Source organism: Phocoena sinus, chromosome 20 (genome assembly GCF_008692025.1).
Source record: "Phocoena sinus isolate mPhoSin1 chromosome 20, mPhoSin1.pri, whole genome shotgun sequence".
Lineage (NCBI taxonomy): Eukaryota > Metazoa > Chordata > Mammalia > Artiodactyla > Phocoenidae > Phocoena > Phocoena sinus.
In genome coordinates, this window is record NC_045782.1 from 56,007,756 (window position 1) to 56,030,874 (window position 23,119).

At 42.5% G+C, this 23,119-nt stretch overlaps 1 protein-coding gene across 2 annotated transcripts in view; it reads right to left on the bottom strand.

Moving 5' to 3' along the window:
- Window positions 1–23,119, bottom strand: part of KCNJ16 (potassium inwardly rectifying channel subfamily J member 16) — a 53,536-nt gene that overhangs the window by 17,601 nt on the left and 12,816 nt on the right. Inside the window, exon 1 of one of the 2 annotated variants that reach the window (XM_032617825.1) lies at window positions 12,540–12,712. The exons of the other annotated variant lie outside the window; for it this stretch is intronic. The gene's annotated coding sequence lies outside the window, so the exon portion shown is untranslated. Of the gene's footprint in view, window positions 1–12,539; window positions 12,713–23,119 lie in introns of those variants that run through there. 2 annotated transcript variants of the gene reach the window in all.

Here is a 23,119-nt window from a genome sequence, read left to right on the forward strand (position 1 = left end):
ACTGCTAGTGGCACCTGCCCCTCCGTCCAGCTGGGTCTCTTCTCTCGGTGCCTGAGTTCTGTGTCACTCTCCCCTAATTTTAGCAACAAACCTGAAATACTTGTTTTATTTTACCTTTTTTTGCTTTGCAAATTAACAGACTAAAACTTAGAGAAAAGAAGTTGTTCACTATCTATCACAGAGGTGGAAAGTGAAAGAACCAGGATTGCGATCCAGGTCTCTATAACTAGATTCTAAATGGTGCAGAAAAGTTAATGTCGGGCTTCCCCGGTGGCGCAGTGGTTGAGAGTCCGCCTGCCGATGCAGGGGACACGGGTACGTGCCCCGGTCCGGGAGGATCCCACATGCCGCGGAGCGGCTGGGCCCGTGAGCCATGGCCGCTGAGCCTGCGCGTCCGGAGCCTGTGCTCCGCAACGGGAGAGGCCACAGCAGTGAGAGGCCCGCGTACCGCAAAAAAAAAAAAAAAAAAAGTTAATGTCATCCTCTTGGATGTACATATCTTTTGTAGAAAAGGCTTGAACCGGGTTTTCTAGAATTAAGGAGATTGTATGCTATTCCCTAACTTTAAATGTGCAGGTTGTGGGAAAATATCTCAGCATCTGTGGTTGTTTTCAAGCTTTCCTGAGGTACGTCTACCCACTCTACTGATAAGATCGGCACATGACGCGCACACCAGTACCCACAAGCCCCAGTGACTGTCAACCAGCAAAACCACTGGATTGAACCTCTCAGAACCTAAAGAAGGTCAGCAAAGAAAAGAGGCCAGAGGAAGCCCAGGCCTGGGGTGGGAGTGGGGTGATGCTATCAAAGAGAGCGAATTGGGCGATGCCTCTACATGGAGCCGAATGTTTCCAGTTGTGAGATTACACGGCCCATGGGTGGGTTGCAGGGAAGGTCTGTTGCCTTTGGACGCCCTTTGGAATTAAGCCAAAGTGTTTGAATACAAAGGGAAAAACAATCCAGTGTGGATGATGTCACAGAGCGTCCTGAGGAAAGCAGCAGAAGGATAAAGCTTCCTGCTGCTTGGATCCAAAGAACACAGACTCATTGTGGCATTAACTTCTCCTGCAGCCAGAAGTGGGATTCTTATGGAAGGATTAGCCCTAATCGTAAACGGCCAGTACTGAAGGGGACGTGTGTATGTGTGTGTGTGGTTCCTGATCAGTAAATCAGAGAACAAACCTTCCCAGCCCTCCTCCACATGTTTTAGGTAGTTTACGAATCCCTGTAACTAGGCAAAGGCCATTCTCCCTGAGGTTCATAGGACATTGGCGTGCTCTCCTCAAGGACACTAAAACCGTGATCAGAAATCTGCCATGTCATACAAGAGCGGTGGTTAGTAAACCCAGAAAAATTCAGGGTCGAGAAGAGGGACCCAAAACTGAAAGGGCTTTAGGTCAGTGGCAGGCTGGTGTCAGTAAAGTAAAGAGAGATTCATTTTACTGAATTTCTTAGGTGACAAAGGAGGGTCTGGCTGTCAGCTCAAGCCATAGATGAAAGAATACCTATGCACTGTAAAAGTTTTAAAATTTTCTGTCTATTATGATGTTTTGACATCCTAAAAGGAAAACAAAAGCAAAGACATATTCTGGCTGGAGAGAGACTGCCCTCCTCAGGGCTAGCCAGTCCTTAGAGATAGAAAAAGACCCAGCCCAGGGCATGCTTTAGATACACAAACTAACTCATCCAGGGCCACATCTCCTCCGGGTGGCTGTACACCCAAGAAGGCAATATTCTTCTGACTCCACCATCCCAGGGCCAGGCATCAAGCAACTGGGAACAACCCTCATCACCCAGAGTTCTCCAGAATCATTCAAACTAGCCACAGCTAAGCTATTCATCCTGCCCTGCTTTGAGTTTCTCACGCAAGCCCTGATAGAAGCCAGCTGTGACTTGACGTCCCCTCTGCTGCTGTCTTCTGCCTCTGGACCACCCCGGTGTCTTTCCCACGTGGTCCTGTGCCACATCTCCTGTCTCAAGGACGTTTGAGTATAAAACACTGGATTTTTTTCTGAGCCTCGATGCTGTCTGCTGTCATGGCCACACCTGACTGACTATCTCATAAAAGAATACAGAGCAACCCAAGGTTGGGATGAGAAAAAACACATTTCTATCTTCATTGCAAAAGAAACGCCCCAAGGGTGATGAACATATTGTCATTACAATTCAGCGTTTTTTAGATGCAAGGGAGGGAGGGCCTTCTTCCGCTTTGGAGGGACACCTTGGGACACCGTAGCCGGAGGACCGCCGTATTCTGAGCCTTGCAGCCTCGGGAGATCATTGCTAAGGCTGACCCGGCAGCTGGCTGCGGAACGCGGCTGGCTGTGCTCACGGCTTCTTGCTCTGCAGCCTGTGGGCCGGGGGAGCCGACTGGATCACCCCAATGGCTAGGAGCATGCATTCAGGGAGAAGCTGGTAATGCCCTTCTAGGCGCCAAATCTGATGTGTGTGGACTGATAGGCAATAGAACGGCCAGACCCCTAAGGCCAAAGGCCAAGGATTTCGGGCTGCCCACTGGAGAGGGCTGCTGGCTGTGCCTTGGAAGCAGGTCCACCTCTGATTGTGGAAGGACGGGAATTCAGTTGAGCTGACAGAGGACAGCATGGGGAGAAAAGGCTCCTAGGGCTTTTGTGAATCAGTGTTACAGCCACGTAGTGAGAGGCCGAGGGCCGAGCAGGAAGGGGAAACACAGAGGTGGGGAGTTCAAGAGGGGTGAGTGAGGGCAGCAGGGAGACACCGGGCAGGAGAGCGACCACACCGAAGAGGTGTGGCCAGAAAGAACTGAGCCTGTGTGTGGAGCTGGGCTGTAGGGTCAGCGGGAATCCAGACACAGGGAGGATAAGGGCTGCCTATACCCCTCAGCCTGAAAAGAAACATTTCTTAGGTGCCAGCACTTCACATCCATGAATTTGTTTGATTTTCTCCCAAATCCTGAGAACAAGGTATCAATATCATCATCGTTTTAAGGGTGAAGAATTTTAAAAAATTTATTTTATTGGGGTGTAGCTGATTTACAACGTCGTGTTAGATTCAGGTGTACAGCAAAGTCAATCAGTTGTACATATACACATACCCACTCTGTTTTAGATTCTTTTCCCATATAGGTCATTACAGAGTACTGAGTAGAGTTTCCTGTGCTATACGGTAGGTCCTTATTAGTCATCTATTTTAAATATAGTAGTGTGTATACAGGAGGAATAAATTGAGAGATCGGGATATATATATATTCTTTTTTTATATTCTTTTCCATTATGGTTTATCACAAGATGTTGAATATAGTTCCCTGTGCTATACAGTAGGACCTTGTTGTTTACCCATCCTATATGTAATAGTTTGCAAGGGATGAAGAATTAAAGCTTAACTAGTTTGGTAGATTTATCTGGGGTCACACAGATAGTAAAGAGTTGGGGGGAAAGGACTACAAGAAATTCATCTCCTCCCATAGCTAAAGTTTTAACCCTTAATGAGGAGAGGACCTGCTGGAAGCAGAATCCGTGTGTAGGAAGGTTTTGTTGTTGTTGTTAAGGACCTAGAATATCCAAAGCGAACTTGAGAAACAGAAACTTGGAAGTCTTATGTTATGCTACATAATTTCAAGATGAACGGTAACATATGGTGATCAAATAATTACTTTACTGGCACAAAGATCAATAAATGGGTTAAATTAACAGAATAGAGTGCTAAGAAATTGATATATACTTATATGTCTATTTTATTTTTTTCGACAAACACATGAAAACAATCCAATGGGAGAAAAAACAGTCAACAAATGGTGTTGGAAAAACTTGATATCCCTAGGGAAAACGATATACCTAGTCCCCTACCCTACACTCAACACAAATATTAACTTGAGATCTATTACAGACTTAAATATAAATAGAAAAACTACACAGCTTTAAGAGAAAAATATAGGAGAAAATCTTGGTGAGTTGGGTGTGAGCAAAGGGTTCTTAGGACACAGGAATCAAAACCATGAAACACAAAACATGACAGATTTCCCCAAAACTAAGTATTTCTCCTCATTAAAATTGGACCTGATCTCAGCCAAAAAAACAGAAAAGAGGAATCCCAGTCACCAGGACTGGGGCACGAGTTCAGAGCAGCAGTCACGGCTGGAGGTTCCGGCTGAGTCCTTTGGGATGTGTTCTGGAGCCACTCAGGTGCCCTAGGGATTGACCCATCTCAGAACCGGCAGCAGGGGGGCGTGCATGTGCGGTACAGTCCCCTAAGCCCTAGGGAGGGACTGGGAAAATTCACAGCAGGGAAATCTAGGCAGATGATTCCACTAAACGCGGATCAATGTCAAGCTCAGAAGGCCAGCGGAGAGGAGCAGTGGGTTGGGGGGGGGGGGCCGGTGGCCACCGAGCTGAAAAAAATCTAACTTTCCCAGAAAATCAAGGCCAAGAGTCTTGAAAAACTAGTGTTTCATCCACACACAACTCCACATGAAAGTAATAAAAGTTTGTTTAATTGGAGAGATTCCATATCTGAAGATAATGTTCAGTTCTGCGTCTTTTGCTTTTCGGGAGAAGTTACTATAATAGTGAAAACTAAGGAAAGAACTGAAGGAGGAGATACTCAAGGAAGTATCCACTCGTGTATTCAAAACCCTACTGAGCACCAACGATAGTCCCCGAACTTGAACTAGATGTGCTGAGATAATGAAAACATGAGCCTGCTCAAGTAGTTCACACCCAGATGTGCAGAGAGGGGACATCTAAATTTGTGCAGTAGAGAAAGGGACCCTGCTGGGTGATGCTACAGAAGTTTGAGCCAGGATCTGTGTATGGAGTTTACAGGGAAGTAGAGTTAATCTCTGTATCGAGAAGAATGTTTTTATTGTTAGTCTCTAACGATCTGGTGAAGATGAAGACTATTGACTCAGAATCTGGATGACCAGCTTGAAGGATATAGAGAAGAATGTCCTGAGTTTGTTAGGAGGTTGAGCTAAGTAATTCTGAAGGCTTCTTTTTATAGAAAGGTTGAAACGTTTTACGTTATTTTTCATTAACCACTAAATAGCATTTCCTCCAATTTTATGAGATGAACAATGGTGAAAGATTGTCCAAGAGGATTAAAAATAAAGTGTCAGAAAGACCTCATCTTCTCGTTAAAGTAAAAACACTTGGGTCTACTTTTTAATTTTAATAATTATAAGCCACATTTTCATGCCAAGAGAAAAGATCGTACTGACCCATGTTTTGGTATTATTTGTGCCTTTGTTCATTGCATCAACGTTGTATTTTAGTTGATCTGTTTTTATTTTCATTTTGTATTTCTGTGTATGTCCTAAATTAAAAGAAAAAAAAAAATCTCGGGCAGGATCATGGATTTTCTTAAGAGAAAAATTAGGGAAAGCCCAGAATAATGGCTGACAGGGAAGTTTCCAAGGGCCAGAGATGCTTCTGGATCAGTTACTCTTGTGTTCCAGGCTGTCCCTGAATCCCGCTGTGAGGTCAGACATACTATTCCTTGCAGGTGAGCCAAATTCAGGCTTTGATGGTCTGGGTCTCAGAAAGGTCTTATCAGGTTCTCTCCACAACCTGTTATTCCATTTATATTATTTACATAATGCAAACAAAATAGCACCTTTACCTACATCATTTATGTTTGATTTTTGGAGTCAGACTGATTTCTGTTGGAATCTCATGTCTACCACTTACCTATGTGAATTCCAACCAGTTATTTTACGTTTTTGATCCCCGTCCCTTTGAAAGGGTAATTAAGAGAATGAAATCAGATAGCATTATAAAATGGTAGGTGTCCCATAAATGTCAGTAGTTTTCACCTGGACAAAACCAGGAACTTTGCCTTGGCTGACTTGAAGCAGCCATGGTGAACGTGATGGGGCAGATGTTCTGATTTTTTAAAAGATCAGAATGTGAAATGACTGATTTGTCTTTATTAGACCACGTACGCACAAAAGCACGCCCTCGGCCTGGACTCGCTTCTTGACCCTCATCACCCTGATGCCAGCCCATCCCACATACCTTCCTGGACCTCGGCTGCATCGCTGGGGAGATTGGCCTCATGAGAGAGGCGAGGTCCAGGGATGGAATGTGGGTGTCTGGAAGCTGAAAGTGGAAGACTGCTGCTCAGAAAACCATGTCAGAAGCGGGTCAAATTCTAGAGAAGCCCATACTACGTGATGAAAAAGCAGATCAGTGGTTTCTTGGGGCTAGAGGTGAGGGAAAGAAGCTGACAGCAAAAGGGCATGAGGACTTTTCTGGTGTGATGGAAGTGATGTGTATCTTTATTGTGGTGTTGGCTACATGCCTTATACACTTGTCAAAGTCCATCAAAATGTCTGAGTTTTATTGTATGTAAATTATACCTTAATACAGCTAATAAGAAAGACAAAAAAGAAGAAGAGGGTCAAGGCTGGTGTAAGTTGCCAGAGGTACCTCTGATATCATGAGTTTTCTGTCATCCTAATTGCAAAAGTGCAACCGGCACGTATGTTCTCAAACCTGAGAACAAGATGTATGTTCCCTGGAGTCGAGCCATTTGAGACATTACTTTAAGCTTAGTTATTAACCGACGATCACCGTCTATATCAGAGTTTCCCTCCTCTCTAAAATGGAGCTAATAATGATTGTCTCCACTGAGTGTGTGCTCACTGTGTGCCAGGCACCACATCGAGGGAGATTAAATCCAAGGAGATTAAATGATATCTAAGAGAGCGAGATTATGAAAGGCTTTTGACAAGACGGCAGAGAGAAGCTAAATCACTTGGGAAGGTCACGCTGATGTAAGCAGCCCATGTGAACTCTAGCTTCAGGATTACGGGCTTTCAGAACCTCTAGGGATGTTCCCCTAGCTCCCTGGGAATTCTCCAAATGATTTCAAGGCTCATGGGAAGTCAAAGAAGGAGGGGGAAGGGCTTTTAAAAAGAAAAGCTTAAACAAATACGGTATTTGCTGCGTTTCTGGTATATACTTTTCTTGTCTATTTTGTTAATGACTTTCTAAAATTATGAATAAGCTTCAAATTTTATTTAATGAGCTTTCTGCATCTACTGGATACATCATACTGAGAAGATCACTTTTTTCCTTGAATGTGTTCATATATTACCTGTATCGATAGATTTTTCTAATGTATATTATCCTTACATTCTTGGGTAGACGTATCCGCTGGCAGATTTAATTTGCAATTTCTAAAGTTTCTTTTATGATATAGCAAAATTTAAATTGGCCTATAATCTTAATGTTTTGTGTTTAATCTTTGTTTGTTTTAGGCATTACAATTAAACTAGCCTTGTAAACTGCAAAAAAAAAAATAAATAAAAGAAAGAAAAGCTTAAAGAGTTTCGTAAATAAGACATATTTATGGTTAAACCCACGGCCCTGCATCTATGCAATGTTGGAATTTCCAGGTAGACAAGTTGGATTATCTCAACCTCTGCTCCTTTCACCAGAGAAATGAACTCTCAAGCCATGGGGTGTTAACCGATGTTAATGACTCCCTGGCAACGCCCCAGATTGCAAACCAAAAGACAGTGAGTAGAAGAAAAACATTAAAAGTTAAAAAGCCCAGTGCTTTTCCACCTAATCAGACGTCAAAGCCTGAGGAGCTTACTATTTATTGAAGTTACCTTTTAGCAGTTTTTTTTTTTCTAATGCGTCTTCACAGTATTTCTGTCTATATTTTTAGTTGTCAAGACGTCATTAATGACAGGTCAATGACAGCAACTTCTTATCACACAGTTTCAAATCTTCAGTGCCACTTTGTTGCCACTTTGGAACAGTGGAAGAGTGACGAAGACACACAAAAGGAGGGTTTGATGAATGACTATTTCCACAGGAAATTAAAGACTCATCCTTTTCCACATTGCCCCACGGCATCAATAAGTCACGTTCGGTTGGATAAGTCATCATGCTTTTAAGTCTGTCTCTCTGTTTCTAATGGTTACTTCCCTGATCTATAAAAGGCACTTGCATTCTTAACCTGTTCGATTCAGCGCTCCCCAGAGATTATATGAAGGAAAGAAAGACTATTCCCAGCCATAGACCATACAGCAATCAATCATGACTATGTAGCCAAAGGAAGCATCATAAGGGTGCCTACTAGCAGGCATACGCCCAAAAAAGATCGAGCAAGAGAGCAACGCTTTCAGGCTTGGGTCACTTAGTAACCCACTAGATGGTCTTACCGTAGTTACGGATGATGAAGTTCAGCTCAGACCCCCGTGTCCTTTGCGTCGTGTAAGAGCACGGCAACTGGACGTCCAGGGCTCCTTTCTCTCGGCTCCTCCGAGCTCTCTCTCAAGCTGTCAGCACCCACCGCCATGGAGATGAGAAAACCCACGGGAGAATCTCGCTCTTCTTTGCCTTTCCGGACACATTCACCACATACAAAGGCCACTGAGATCTCTGCTTGCCTCTAGTGAATCAACACTTTCTTTAACTTGTTCCCATGCCTACCCGTAGTAGATAGTCTTGCCAGTGGTGGCTTCCAGAAAACAAGAATCAAGAAGAAAGAGCCTCCCTTCCTGCCCATCTATACCTTTGTTTTTTGAACTTATTCAACAAGGCCCTCCCCAAATCACAAAATGGCCGAAAGTTGCCCCTAAACGTCTCACCGTCCCAGAGGCTGGGTTTTTTTTCTCACTAACACCTCCAGGACTTGAACAACTTCTTCCAAGTGTGTTCTTCTTAAGTGTAGGTGCCCTAGACTGTCGCTGTAAAGATTTTTCTCTGCAAACACACCCTGTCTATGTAATCGTACACCTAAGGCGAACAGCATTTCACTTGGGCTCCAAGGAAATGTGTGCCCCTTGAAGACCACTGACAAGCCCAGTACTGGTTTCAAGGACAACGTTTAGATATTTTTCCGAGAAGCTCGTTTTATTTTCTGGCTTGTTGGTTCTAAGTTTGGGATATGGGAGCGAATAAGTCTCTTACTCAATATCCACTTTTCGCCTATTGGGAAGTCTTATAATTTGGAATGAACTGGTCATGAAAATGTGGACATTTCCAAGAAATTGATTGGATGCTGGTACCAATTACTAAGATGATGAAACCAGGAGAGAAGGAATTTTGAAGTGGGGAACTCAGTGGTTGAGATTTTATTGTGGTTAACTGGATGAGCCAACGAAGGAGACTGAAAAGGAGAATTTCTTCAAGTAGAGAGAAAACCACGAGATGTGGCAGGAGGTGAAGAAAAGATGGCAAGAAAAAGGGAGTGATCCTCTGTGTCGGAGATTAAGGAGAGGTCAAGATGAGGACTAAGAACTAACTGTTGGATGTGGCCATGTGACGTCACCGGTGGCTTGACGAGAGATGTCTCAGTAGAGTTCTGGAGACAAATGCCGGATTAGATCAGGAACAAGTGGGAACAGGGTGAGAGGAAGTGGAGAAAACATGTATCCCCTTTGTAAGGAGCCCTGCTGTCAAATGGAGTAGAAAAATGGGCTGATGGATGGGAAGGAATATGGGGCTCAAGGGGGGTTTATTTTTCAGGGAGCCAGTTTTTTGTTTTGCTTTAATATGAGGGATGTACGGTTTGTCACAGAAGATTTTGCCAACTTCTTGATTTTATTTTATTTTTTGCGGTACGCGGGCCTCTCACTGTTGTGGCCTCTCCCATTGCGGAGCACAGGCTCTGGACGCTCAGGCTCAGCGGCCATGGCTCACGGGCCCAGTCGCTCCGCGGCATGTGGGATCTTCCTGGACCGGGGCACGAACCCGTGTCCCCTGCATCGGCAGGCGGACTCTCAACCACTGTGCCACCAGGGAAGCCCTTCTTCACTTTTAAATTAAGTAAATGTCCTACAAGGATTCTTGTGTGTCCTTTTTATTAAAAATAAGTACTTCTTTTGGGAGACCTGAAGAAGGTGTCCTGTTTGGTCTCCTGGTTTCATTACAAAATCGTGAGGAGAGCGTGGAATACTTGTATTGGACCAACAGCTGTGTCTGTTTTGTGCATGTTATATTACCAACCACCAATTTAACTAACTGGGTGAAAAGCGAATAATCAACTTTCTAAAAATCATTTTCTCTCCCACTTTTTTCCTACATTATGCAAAATACTTGGCTTAATTTCATCGTAAATAAAACACTGTTTCTATAATTGTGTAGAACAATATAAACTATAGAAAATATAAAACCCATACTAATGACTTCTCAGTACACATTAAAATAATCCTAACTTTAATCTACAAATTAATCATAGCCTAATCCTAAACTACTTGTTCACCTATAACATTGTTTGGTGTACAGTTTATGCTTAATAGTTATTTCTTGAAAAAAAAAAGAATGAATGAATGAATAACAAGTACTAAAGAAATCTGCTATTATCACCATTTTCCTTAAGAGTTACATTCGTTTTCAGACTACATTATGAATGAGTTCTTTCTAAACCATTCAGATTTGTGAGAAGAGCAAATAAAATATGAGACATATCAGTTGAGAATCTACTTACTTAATGACAGACTGATATGTTAATGAGAGACCCATTAATAGGTGTAGTCGCATATGCACAGAGTTTTCTACAGCTTTTATAGTACAGTTGACGAGGGGCATACATTGTCCTCAACAGAATCACTTTAAATGCACAGGGTACCCTAGACCTGGGATTTTCAGCCTTGGTATTTGGGGCCAGATAATCCTTTTTTGTGGGAGGATGTTCTGGGCTTATAGGGTGTTTAGCAACAACCCTAAACTCTTCCCACGAGATGCCACATGACCCCAACCCCCATACTGACAGCCAGCAATGTGTCCAGACACTGTCAAATGTCCCCCGGGTGACAAAATCACCCCTGGTTGAGAACTGCTCTCCTAGCCTCAAAGAACCAGGTAGATGAGTTTTACTCTCGGTTAGTGGAATCCATAATAGAATATGGATTCACAAAATACGTAAATATGATTTCTTTCCTAAAACACCATAAAGGTGGATTCTTTAAGGAGAAGATACATATGTAAAATGTGTATAAAAGGATGCAGTGTTTGGAACTCGATGTTAACACAGCTCTGTGCTTAGGAAAATATACATTCATAAGAAGGCTGGACTTCAGGAAAATAGGTAGAGAGAAAGCACATTTCCATTGAGGCATTAAGTGTCCGCATTGGTTTTTCAGAGAATCGCGTTAAGACGGGTTCAATTTCTTATCTTTAAAGTGCGAGGCAACATAGTGATTACGAACTACAGTGCGAGACACTCTGCTGATTAGAAGGCTGACTCTCGCGGTGCCTCCATCCCCCCATCGGTAAAAGAATGATAATAAAAACACCTATTCGGTATAGCTCTCAGCAGAAGCAATAAGTGAATATTCGTAAAGCACTTATAAAAGTATCAGACAATAATATTTGCCCTTTCAATGCCGTTAAATAACGGTCTGATGGGAGAACACAAAGAGACACACATGTGGGCTGGAGGATGATTTCTGGGTGGTGAAACGTCAAACGAAAAATGGAAAACACTGGAAGATCTTACATGGCTGAAGGAACGGGCAAAGTGTCAGGTAAGAGTAAAAGTGTGTAAAATGGAAGGCATGAGCTTAGGGAAAAACTATATAACTATTCTTATGGTGATCTATAAGATAATCAAACTGACTAAGTTAATAGAGTAATTTGAAATAGAAAAAAAAAGTTAGACCTTTCTATGGTACATTGTAGACACTAGTAATGGACAGAATTGTTTATGTTAACATAATTTTCCATACTTAAGGGGAAATTCTAAGTTGTTTGGTGTAGCCTTAGCCCCTGCTGAAACCGTGCCTTTGGATAGACCCAAACAAACTTCAGAGGAGCCACTACTGCCGGCCGGAGGGCTTCCTGTTATTCCAACTGCCCGGTGACCATAGGCGACAGAGGAAGTATCTGAAGTTCTCACTGCGAAACAGGGCCTCTCCCGCCACTTAAGAAAGTCTCTTCCGCTACCTATGTTCCTAAGCTGTGGGAAACTTACTGACTTATTTTCCTCTCTTTGGCCAAACTGTGCCAAAGTGGAGTGGACAATCTTAATGGATGTCCAAATGCGGACTCAGAAATCAATCAGTGGTCAATTGGTTAGCGTGGGCTTCCTCTCAAATGAGCGATCATTGTTCCATTTTAAAGCTTATCAAAAAGGCATCATAAACATTTCTGCTTGGATCATTATTTTCTGAACTGGAATGAATCACTTCTCCGGCTGGTGGTTGTACCATCTACCGAATACACACAGTACTGAGCAAAGACCCTGTGAGAATCGCCGCAGTGGCCGTGTCTGTCACCTCAAAGGCTCAGAAGGGCACAAGCACAGCAAGACGTCCTTGCCTGAGCCCTGGTATGACAGCCCCTCCAGGTGGCCCTCGGTCTCTGCTGGGACATTTTCACTGACAAGGACCTCAGTGACCCTCACGTGTTCTGTTCCTATTTTATGATGACTCAACTCTCTCAATGAGGAAGTCCTTCCTTAAACTCAGATAAAAATGCGTCTTCCGTAGCTCTCGCAGGATTTTCCTGTCCCCCTGCTGTCCCTCTGCAAAACAAGTCACGTCTTACTTCCAACAGCCAGTTCTTCAGACAAAAGAAGACCAGAATCTCCTAGTTACTTCTTACCTTCCAAGTCCTGGGCTTCACTTCCTCCAGGGAAAACCCTCGAAGCCTCCTCGGTTCCTGACATGCAGAGTAATGATTTAACTTGTCACTTTTAGGGGTGCAGAGTGTCGGGACAAATGCTAAAACGATGAGTCACCAAGATAGCAGGTGTCAAACCAGGACTGCTGGGACACTTAGCTTATTCATAAGCAGTTGCGTGCTAGCAAATTTTCATCACGGGTTCTCTGAGGGAAAAAAAGGACTGATTGCAGAGTTTGCCAATTTCTTTTTTTTTCTTAATTTTTAATTAGAGTATAGTTGATTTACAGTGTCATGTTAGTTTCGGGTGTGCAGCAAAGTGATTCAGTTATACATATACATATATCCACTCTTTTTCAGATCCTCTTCCCACATAGGTTATTACAGAATATTGAGTAGAGTTTCTTGTGCTATGCAGTAGGTCCTTATTAGCTATCTATCTTATATCTAGTGGTGTGTACATGTCAATCCCAAACTCCTAATTTATCCCCCCCCCCCACTTTTGCCTTTGGCATCCATAAGTTTGTTTTCTACATCTGTGACTCTATTTCTGTTTTGTAAAGAGTTTGCCAATTTCTATGGTATAAACTGAAACCCTGGCTGATGTCCAGGTGCTGACGGGATGTACCAAAACGTGGAGGTGGTAAGGGGTGAACAGCTGGCTCCTGGGAGCTGACACAAGTCTGCTCCAGCACACCCCTGCGTCACAAACCATGTTTCAGGATTTGCTCAATGTCCTGATTATTCTTCTCTGATTCTCCCTTTAAAATGCGACGTATCTTAATTCACAGTTATTGAGGTGTTGTTTGACCAGCCCAGAATCTGTCCAGATTGCACTTCAAAGATCCAATTTCATCAAAATTCAACTTCGCAACTACTGGGAATGAGAGTAGGGAGGTGAAGAGAGACAAAGTCACCGAAAGGGCCTCTAGCTTCTAACATTTAGGTCAGGAAAAAGAAAGCTGGTCTTTAGTGTCTGTACTGGAAAGAAAATTGGGCAAAGCTGATATATGTTAAATTATATATATATATATATATATATATATCACTAAGCAATTCTTATATACCACGAAGTCTTAATTAAAGTTGTCATTTTTTTAATGGAACGAAAAAGAAACTGGCTTCCAAATGGCTGGCTTGTTAAGAGGGATAGTGCAAAAAATGATTTAAAGTTTTAAACGTTTCCCTGTAATTCAGTAAGCCTTTGTGAAGTCCTTCTCGTGCATTAAGGAAACTCTATTAAAATTCAACTTAAAACTCTGCAAATGAATAAACTTCTTTTCATGGGTAGCCTTCTTCACTCTTGGATAGACTCTACTTTCTTTAAAGCCACGGGTATGTTTGTGATTGTTCTTTAGGGATTCCACGCTGCAGTTGTTACTTGTGAGTCATTTTTCCCCAACAGTGTAATTTACACCCTTCTTCTACTCATACTGAATGCAACTAGTGGAGACAAACCATGTTAGCGCCCAATAGGGGTTACAAGAAAAATCAGAGTGTTTATTTGGCTTGAAGGCGGGATCTAGGATGGGGCAAAGTGTGAGAGAGCTGGAGTGGTGAGAGCCACATCTGGTAAGTCAGGTTCAAGAATTCCAGTTATTCTCAGGCAGGATTAAAGGGCTTTGATCAGGAAGTAGGACAATCTGATTAGAATTTAAGAGCATGTGTTCTGGCAGCGGTGGTGAGAATGGATTGGCCAGACAACTAACAGGGAGGGAAGTGAGGACGATACTGCATAACCTGGGGGACTAAAGCAAAGGGAACAGATTCAAGAGGTACTTGGGAGTCTGAATCCACAAGAAGCAGAAATCCATCAGGGAGGGAGGGAGGGAAAAGGGAAAGGAGTTGCAGAGCAAAGGGAAGGGTGGGAAGAGTCGAGTATGATTCCAAGGGAAGGATGGGTACGGCTGTAATCAGGTCAACAGGTGAGATGGCGAGAAACTGGTGATTTTATTTCTTGGTTCAATAAGGGGATGGTGGGTACAGAGACAGGATCAGAGATTGAAAGAGAGTTGAAAACATTTGAAATAGTCAACCGTAGGGAAGTTAAAAACTATGTTACGTGGGCCTGCACTGAGGGCCCGTCCTTAGGAACGTTTCCTCAAGAATCTGACGGAAAACGCGTATTCTGTAAATGTGTTCCAGGTGCTCCTCTTAGGTCTTCCCACTTCCATGTAATGATCTGTGCCTCTAATTTTTAGTGAAACTCCCCAAAGAAAACCAATGCGTTTTGATTTAAGAATTTCAACAGGGTAACTCATTCCATTCGTGGTTTCCAGATTGACCACTAAAGGGCCTTTATGACAAAAACAGTGAACTTCCCACAAAGACTTGTTCCGAAAACATTTGCTGGAGGGTTCCGCTCCGCCGGCCCCGCCCTCACACAAGCCCCTGACATCAGCACAGGCACAGGAGCGAGTAAGCGATTGATACGTCCTGGTGTGGAAGTCCGAGATTTACTCAGGGAACAAACCCCAGTGAAGTCATGTCTCGTTCAGGATTAAATGGCTAACTCGGATTCAGTGATCACATTAAGAAAAATGCATGTAAAAGGCCCAGGAATTTTCCCTTTGTTTGATTCACAAATTAAACTTGCACACGTCATGTCTGCAAAGCGAGCATTTCACCATGTCAGATGCTTTCTTTGACTGTAATAGGATGTAAGAGAAAATAAAGAACATGTCACTTTCTCCAGCTGGCTGGGTCGTGTACCTTACCGCACCTCTGGAATTACACATTTTAAATGGAGATTGCTCGACACTCTCAACAGGCAAGTTTATATCCAAAAACCTGAACCAAGTTACTAGCTCTAAACTGCTCAACCTGTAGAGGCCACTGAAAACGCTGAGGCCAAAACATAGTCCTGCCTAATCCCAAAGCATTCCAGGTCTGAGAGGCGTGGTTTTCGGTAGAGCAGAAAGCGTACATCAACTGAATTATGAAGACAATTGCCTTGATTCTCCATAGGATGTAATGCATATACTGTCAGATAGCCGTGTTTATCTGATACCTAATGTAATCTGAAAAACTAGCAAGTTGCCAGCAATTTCCAAATCTTTGCTCCAAATGTTCTCTGTTATCACATCAGACAAAAAGGATTGTTCCTTCGGAAATATGAACCGCTATTTTGATGTTATAATCACAGCCATTACTTACTGAATATATACTACATACGTATTAGTACGGAGGACTTTGGTAACAGTTGTACAGAAGTTATTTGTTTTCATTCTTAAGCCACCCATAAAATAGGTACTTACGTCCCTAGCAATTTTTAAATAAGATTTAAATATACTGATAGACTATCTCAAAGTCTTGTTATGAAAGAAGGTATCGGCAGGATTTGAATCGAAACCTTCTAAAACCAAATACCACATACGTCTCAGTTAATAAAGGCAAAATAGACTTCTCAAAGAAATAGAGCCAATTTGAACTAATTACAGATGATGTCGTTCTCCAAAGAAAACAACCCCCAGAACCGGACTGTGTGCAGGAGACACAAGCAGTGAGACCTTTTCTGCAATGACCTGGAAAGAGGACTGACTATGACAAATTCCGAATTGTCATCAATCTGAAACAGGTCAAAGGGGTCTTGACCCAAGTTTGAACCACTTCTAACAGTTCGTCTGGCTTTCAAAATTATTGGCACTCCACTGAAGGTCCAGTGGCCCTAAACGACTGTCTAAACTCGGGCAGGGCTCATTTTGCTCTTTAAAAGTTTCTATATAGACATCAAATAAATGTTGCAGAAATGAAGACCGCCCAAATGAGAACAAGCTGGGGCTATCATTCAGAGTTCGCTCTAGCAGGGGAGTCCACCACCATCACTCGTGTCTGGCAGAGATTCAAAGAGGAGGCAGACGAGTGGGAAAGCATTACAGTTAAAAAGAAAAAAGGAAGGCTTCAGGTATGGTCTGATCCGAGGCTGGGGGCATGAGAAGCTGGAATCAGGTGTACCAGAAGTGGGCGTCTTCTGTGGTAAGGAGGCACATTTTGCCTTCCCTCGTTGGTTCGAAGTGAGAAGCAGGGGGAAAAAATTAGGGAAGTTGGAAGTCAAGGACCAATTCTTGATCATTTCGGGCCCATTGTTACAAAAATGTGTCTTCCAGGGCTATCTGCTACAGAGCTCGGGGCGGGGGGTCACGGTTGTACTGTTATATATGATCGTGGCCACCGTTCGTATATTCAACCTCTCAAAACAGTAGAACGTGGTGGTAAATGACATGTGGGAAAACCACTTTATACAAACGTGCTTTTCGAAACGATAGCCTCCATCCAATACTTAAAACTGAATCATTCGTGGGGAAAAAAACCCAAGTAAATTATTCAGACTCCCTTATTATATGAGCTAAAAAATGCATTCGATCACTCTTTTTTTTTTTTCAAAGCAGGTTGACTTTCTTAGAACTCTATCTATTAGCCAATATGTTAAAGCTGGGTTAATTTAATTATCATTGAATCTGATCTTGATGAAAACGATTGTAACAAATACTCAATAATAACAATTTGCATGGCCTTGCACTATAGATTGTTGAAAACAGCAGTTCCTGCCATCTCTCGAGACTGATCAAACTCTAGCAAGTTGGATGCATCCTGTTCTTGGATATATGGCCTTTTGCCCAATGTGACTCTTTGAACAGTCAAAAATTATTTTAAACTAGGTGGGGAGAGTGGGTAATAAATTTCAGCCTTGTCAGACCTACCAATTCAAACTGGCTTTAGTCACAAAAAGGAGGGTCGAAGTATTTGACCATTTTCCCTACCTTTTCTGCTGGCTATATTTCTCTGACTCAAAGCACCATGTGGATGCGTGCAGTCAGTTAAATATTTTGCCAGCCCTTTCTTTCAATCTAGATGGTGTCTGTGTATACAGTACATACTTTCCACTAATTATTAGAAGCTTACGTTCTTTCAACTTCTGCAACTTTCTCCAATTCACAGATGCAACACTGAGTATTTATTTGTGATGCAGACCACATTTTAGACCTTTTGGTATTATATAACACCTGATTTCCTAGCCCATAAATGAGGTTCTGCTTAAACAGGATAAGTAACCTAAATTCGCCTAAATTAAAACTCCTCCCCCCATCCCAGGCCATCATAGTACTTGACTTATTTATGTTATTCACTGTGTCGTCGATGCACCCAAGAGTCCCAAATTAAATATTACATGAGAGGGTAAAATAAGGGGAAAGTGACTCTTCACAGAGTACGGGATCCAGGATGATTCAAGGGAACAGGCAAACATCAAGCAAAGCAGCCCTCCCTGGAGAATAGCAGGAAAGTAAAGACCTACACGGGGCCAAAGCAAAGTACTAGACGTGCAACCAGTAGAAGAGAGGAAATCAGAGCATCGGAAGGAGTGTGTGTGTGTGTGTGTGTGTGTGTGTGTGTGTGTGTGTGAACTGGGAGACAGGGTGAGGGACAGAGTAGAAGGAAAACCCAAAATAAATGCGGCCTGTTTTGAACTTGTTTGCAATTTATCCCATCAGGGAGCAAATCTTATTATATATCATTCCTCAACCTAACTTTTGATTATTTGCCCCAAAGACATAAGTGCTGTTCCCTGCCCACGCGTCCCCGCCCCCGGCCTTTTTACTACGTTCAAGGTGGTTACTATGAGACAGGCTGGGACCTGGGACGCTCTGCTGCAGGGCTGGCACCTGGACAGACGTCTCCTTGAGCAACAAGCTACAAAGGAACGATGAGGGACTAAAAATAACTGCGTGCATGCGCAGTCGGGGCAAATTATGGCCAGTAAGATACAAAAAGGCCAAAAACGCAACTGTCACCTCTCCCCTTGTGAGGTGTCGGGAGCAGAAGCACGGTGCCACGCGGGACCCCTGCACGCAGCACCGTGAAGGGGGTGGGCAGACCTCCTCGGCCAGCCACTCCAGCCCCGGCACACTGCCCCGCCTCCACCCTCACCCCGGTTAAGCTCACCCCCCCACCCCCCGCGGGGGGCTGGAGCAAGGTTACGCATTACTTGCTTTCGCCCCCTCCTGCTGCAGCACAAGTTCCCGTAAAGCCTTGTCTGAATCCCTCATTGGGCCTCTTACCAATTTCTACTGATTAAAAGAGTCCAAGACGTCGGTAACAAATAGGCTATTCGCACATTTATGATTTACAAGACATAATGCCAGTCCATAGGAAGTTAGCAAGCTGTTTAGAGGACTAGCTATAGCAAACAGGAGATAATCACTGCTATTGTATTTTTACTTCAGTTATGTTTCGACTAACAGTCAAATGAGTGGGCAACGGTCCTGGCTGATGGTTGATGAGCAGAAAACGGAATGGAAACCAGGATGAATTCAAAGGAGGGTGTGCTCCTTGTTGCTTGATTTCATCTGGAAAAGCGTCATGTGAAAGGCGGATTTGGCTCTAACATTGAGACACCTGCTTAGATAGGTGACTTAAGTGGGAGAGGACTTACATACTTCAGAAGGGAGGAGAGGACGCAGCATTGGTGTAGAGTGAGAGAGAGCAATGGTGGCAGAGAGGGCCAAGCCCCAGATGGCAAAACTTTGACCTGCCTGGCTGAGGACTTGGAGTCTTTTTTCCGTAGCCGTAATCTGCTAAACAATATTTCTGAACAAGGCTTTGGTTACGTTTTTGGCCATCGAGGCAAACGAAACGGCTCACACTTCCATTTTTCAGATTCTCTGACAGATTTAGCAAGATTGCCCGGCCCTTTCTACACTTCCTGGTCACTTAGGCGGATAAACCACAGACTGTCGACGAGAGACTACAGACTGATCATTCACAACGGCAGGTCTGGGCTTTTGAGTACCTTTAACGCATGAATATGATAAACGAACCCAATGAATTCAACTCAGTCTGTTAGTAGCACTATTAGCCTAAATTAGGTCCATAGTTTAGCCCAGAAAAGAAAAGTACCTGGGAAAATAAACGCCAAGGGTTTCTACTGACCTCAGTTACCCATATAATGTGTCGATTTTATCCAGCCAAAGTGTAACAAAGATGATCTGTTTTCTACCAGCTAAAGGTCTGTGAGAAGGCACACAGTGTTTTGCGTAGACTTTCCCCCTTATCTTAGAGCTTTCAAGCCTGTAGCATTTTCTTTCAAGGGAAAAACAAAAACCGCAGAACAATCACCCCATTCAATTATAAAATCACTGCCATCAGCCTTTCTACCACTGACCCTTTGGACAGAAGCAGAAACGGCAGGTTCTGCCTAGATCGAGTTGCCCTGTTTTACCAGCACAAATACTTTGGCAGGAAGATAAGTATGTGATTAAATTCAAGGTGGAGCCTAAAAAAATAAATGTTTGAGCAAATGATTGAACAGCTTTCTTGCTGTGCAAAGAGGCAGCTGAGGCTGGACAGAAGTAGACACCACCAGTCCCAGTCAGATCTCTTTGCTTAAAGCCCCGGGACATTAGGACTAGACCTCGGGCGATGGACGCAGTTATTGCGAGGGTTATGGAGTGTTAGCCTTTATCGTGAGTGTGATGTGACTAGAGATTCTTTTTTTTTTTTTTTTTTTGTGACTAGAGATTCTGAACAGCGTTAGTCAGAGCTGTGTGTTCTCTGTAAACACTGAAGTAACTAGCTTTTAATTTTTTACCTACATATAGATTTGGTAAACAGATATGATAACCTTCTGAAAAAAGAATGTTACACATGGTGCTAAGTCTCGTTTATAGCTCAGTATTTTCCCTTCTTCCTAGCCAAGTAAGTTTATTTATTAGCATGCCCTCCGGTTGTAGACTACCACAGTTATGGAAACCCTGCAGTTTTATTTAGTAACATAAGGTGGTTTTTTTTTTTTTTTTTTTTTCCCTCATTGTCTCCTCCAAGTCAAGAATCCCACCTCTGGGAACTATTGGAGCAAATAAACAAAAAAAAACCCGTGGCTTACGTGGCTGTTTCTCTTCAGACTTCAGGAATCTGGGCAGACGGAGTGTTGAATGAAAGCTGGCATACTAAGGTTCTCGTTCCTGGCAGTTAAAATTCATGTACAAATTATGCAAGGCTCTTAATTTGATCTAAAAACAAAAACTTAGGTGGTCAACTCACGTGGCTTAAATCACCCAATTCCTGTCATAGAACGCTTCCCACACCCCCTCCCTAAAGAGCCAAATAAATAAGGATAGTAGGACTCCAAGCTTATAGCACGGTGCCTGGCACACAGTAGGACTTTAACAAGTGTTCTCTACTGTTGTAGGTCCAAGAAGGGGGCAAGCAGAGGAATCAGAAGGAGAAATTGGCTTGATTTGCTTGTTCCTATCTCTACACTCCATGGAGCCACAGAAGACCAACTTTCAAACGTTTTGACGGACACAAGGCTAAAAAATTTTCTTCATTGAGTTTTCAAATTGAATTTATAGGTTATTTTAAACTGAAGACTTAACTTACCAAGCCATATTAAGACCTATAAATTTTAAGTAATTCAAGACATGGAACTAAAATTGGCCATCGGGCAAAGCTATTATGACTCAAATGCCAGAATCCCGTGAACAAACAACAAATAAAATGCTGGTGACGAAGACAGAGGTCACGCCCCCTCCGTGAACTTTTATTGAAGTTCCTAGTAGAAAAAGACAACAACACCTGACTTCATTTGATTTCTTTTCAACGGCAGCCACTAATTACTTTGAATATAGCCAAAAAGGACCATCCCATTTACCTATAAGTTAGATATTGTCCTCTCTTCCAGGTTTAGAAAAAATGCAGCCTCCAAAAAAGAAGTGTCACTTCACTTCTGTTCTCATGGAGGACCAAATTCATTACGTGAGTTAGAATTAACCCTTTTAATGAAATCCACTCCTCTGGGAAGGTCAACATTTCTAAAGCGTTTGTCTGCTGTGTATTCGCTGTTTCACATTCTTGCCGCCCAAAACTCTATCACTGACCCAATTTAAAGAGAAACAGAAGTTTGATAGTGGTGAAGTGCCTTGGCCTATACATTCCCCCGGTTTGCAAACTTGAATGTGGATCCGAATCACCTGGAAGGTTTGTCAGATACACTGGACTCTAACCCCACAGCTGCCGATTCCATAGGTCTGAGATGGAGCCTGAGAATTTGCATTTTTTACAAGTTCCCAGTTGATTCTAATGCTTCTAGGGCCGGGACACACTTTGAGAACCTCTAGCCTAAATCACATAGGGCATAAGGGGCACAGTCTAGATTAAAACCCATGTCTGTCTGATTCTACAATACAAACCGACTGCACGCTAAGAAATCACTTGTTACCCTCTACTGCAGAGATGGAAGAGAAAAGGAGGGTCTGTAGGATTTGCACGCTTTTTGAAAGAGGAATGGATCTGGAGTCGAAACCCTGGAGTTTGAGGTCCCCTGGGTGCCATGTATGGCTTCACTGACCTGAGCCTAAGCATTCCCATCCCTACAGTGAGAATTCTACTGCTTTACTCTCACCCCTCACTCACCTCACAGAGTCCTTTTGAAGATAAGATGTGATCACTGTTGTAAAAGCATTTTCTAAGCTTTGAAGTGCTACCCGCTAATGTTTGTTATTTCCATTAGGAATCAAATCAGAAAAAGAGTAAAACAAGAAAAACAAAAATATGTGAGTGAAGGATCTGGTCTTTCGTTTAAAAGCTGAGACTACGCAAAAGGAAATGCCAAGCACAACAAAGAAGTTTATTAGAACCTTCGGGAATTCAGGGATCTTTAACATGAACGCACTAACAGTCTTAAGGGTAGGGCAACTACCAGATTTTTCCAACAGTTTTTGTTTTCAACTTAAGAAGTAAACATCCTATTTCTTCAAGAGACATTTTTATGATGAATCCTGGAAAACGATTAATAAATAATGATTTTCATGTAATTATTTTTAAATAGTAAAAATGTAATGCTAACAGCTTTCTTTCTTTGGAAGTATAGTTTTTTTTTTTTTTTTCTTTCAGAGAATACTGAAAATATTTCACTATTAAAAATACAATTTCATTATATGCTGATCACTGGCTTTGTTGGATGCTTTCTCAAAATATAAATTTGACTTCATTTGTAATAAATGGCGGAACCAATGAAATACAGGATTTGCTATGCCATAAACAGTTAACACAGGTGACTTCATATCACTCACTGTTATTCTTAATTAATTTTAATGCAAGAGTGAAAACTAAGGCTGCTTCTACTTTCTCCATGAAAACTTCCATTGTAAATATTTGCATACCACGAGCAGTAGCTTCTAACTAATGAAGTTAATATTCACTGGCACAAAGAAGGGGTCTATTTTATACTGAATTAAGTAAAGGGAGACTTTCTACTGTAAACTAAGAACTCTGTCAAGGCCCACTGGGCTCTACTTTTATCATACTTTTCCCCTCAAACAAATGGCTTGTTTGGTATTAGTTCAATACTTGGTATTGAAGCCGACAGATTTCCATACGTCACCAGGACCATAAAGAACGACTGTATTTTCCCCCATCAATGAATTATTACGTTCCTTAGATTGGCTATTATATTTGCTTTATGAAGTGAAGTCCTTATTGATTTACGGTGTCAAAATTCTGTTTGTGTCGATTAACTTTTTTGTGTGTTTATTAACTCTTGATGGAAATGACAGATGCTTGCGCTG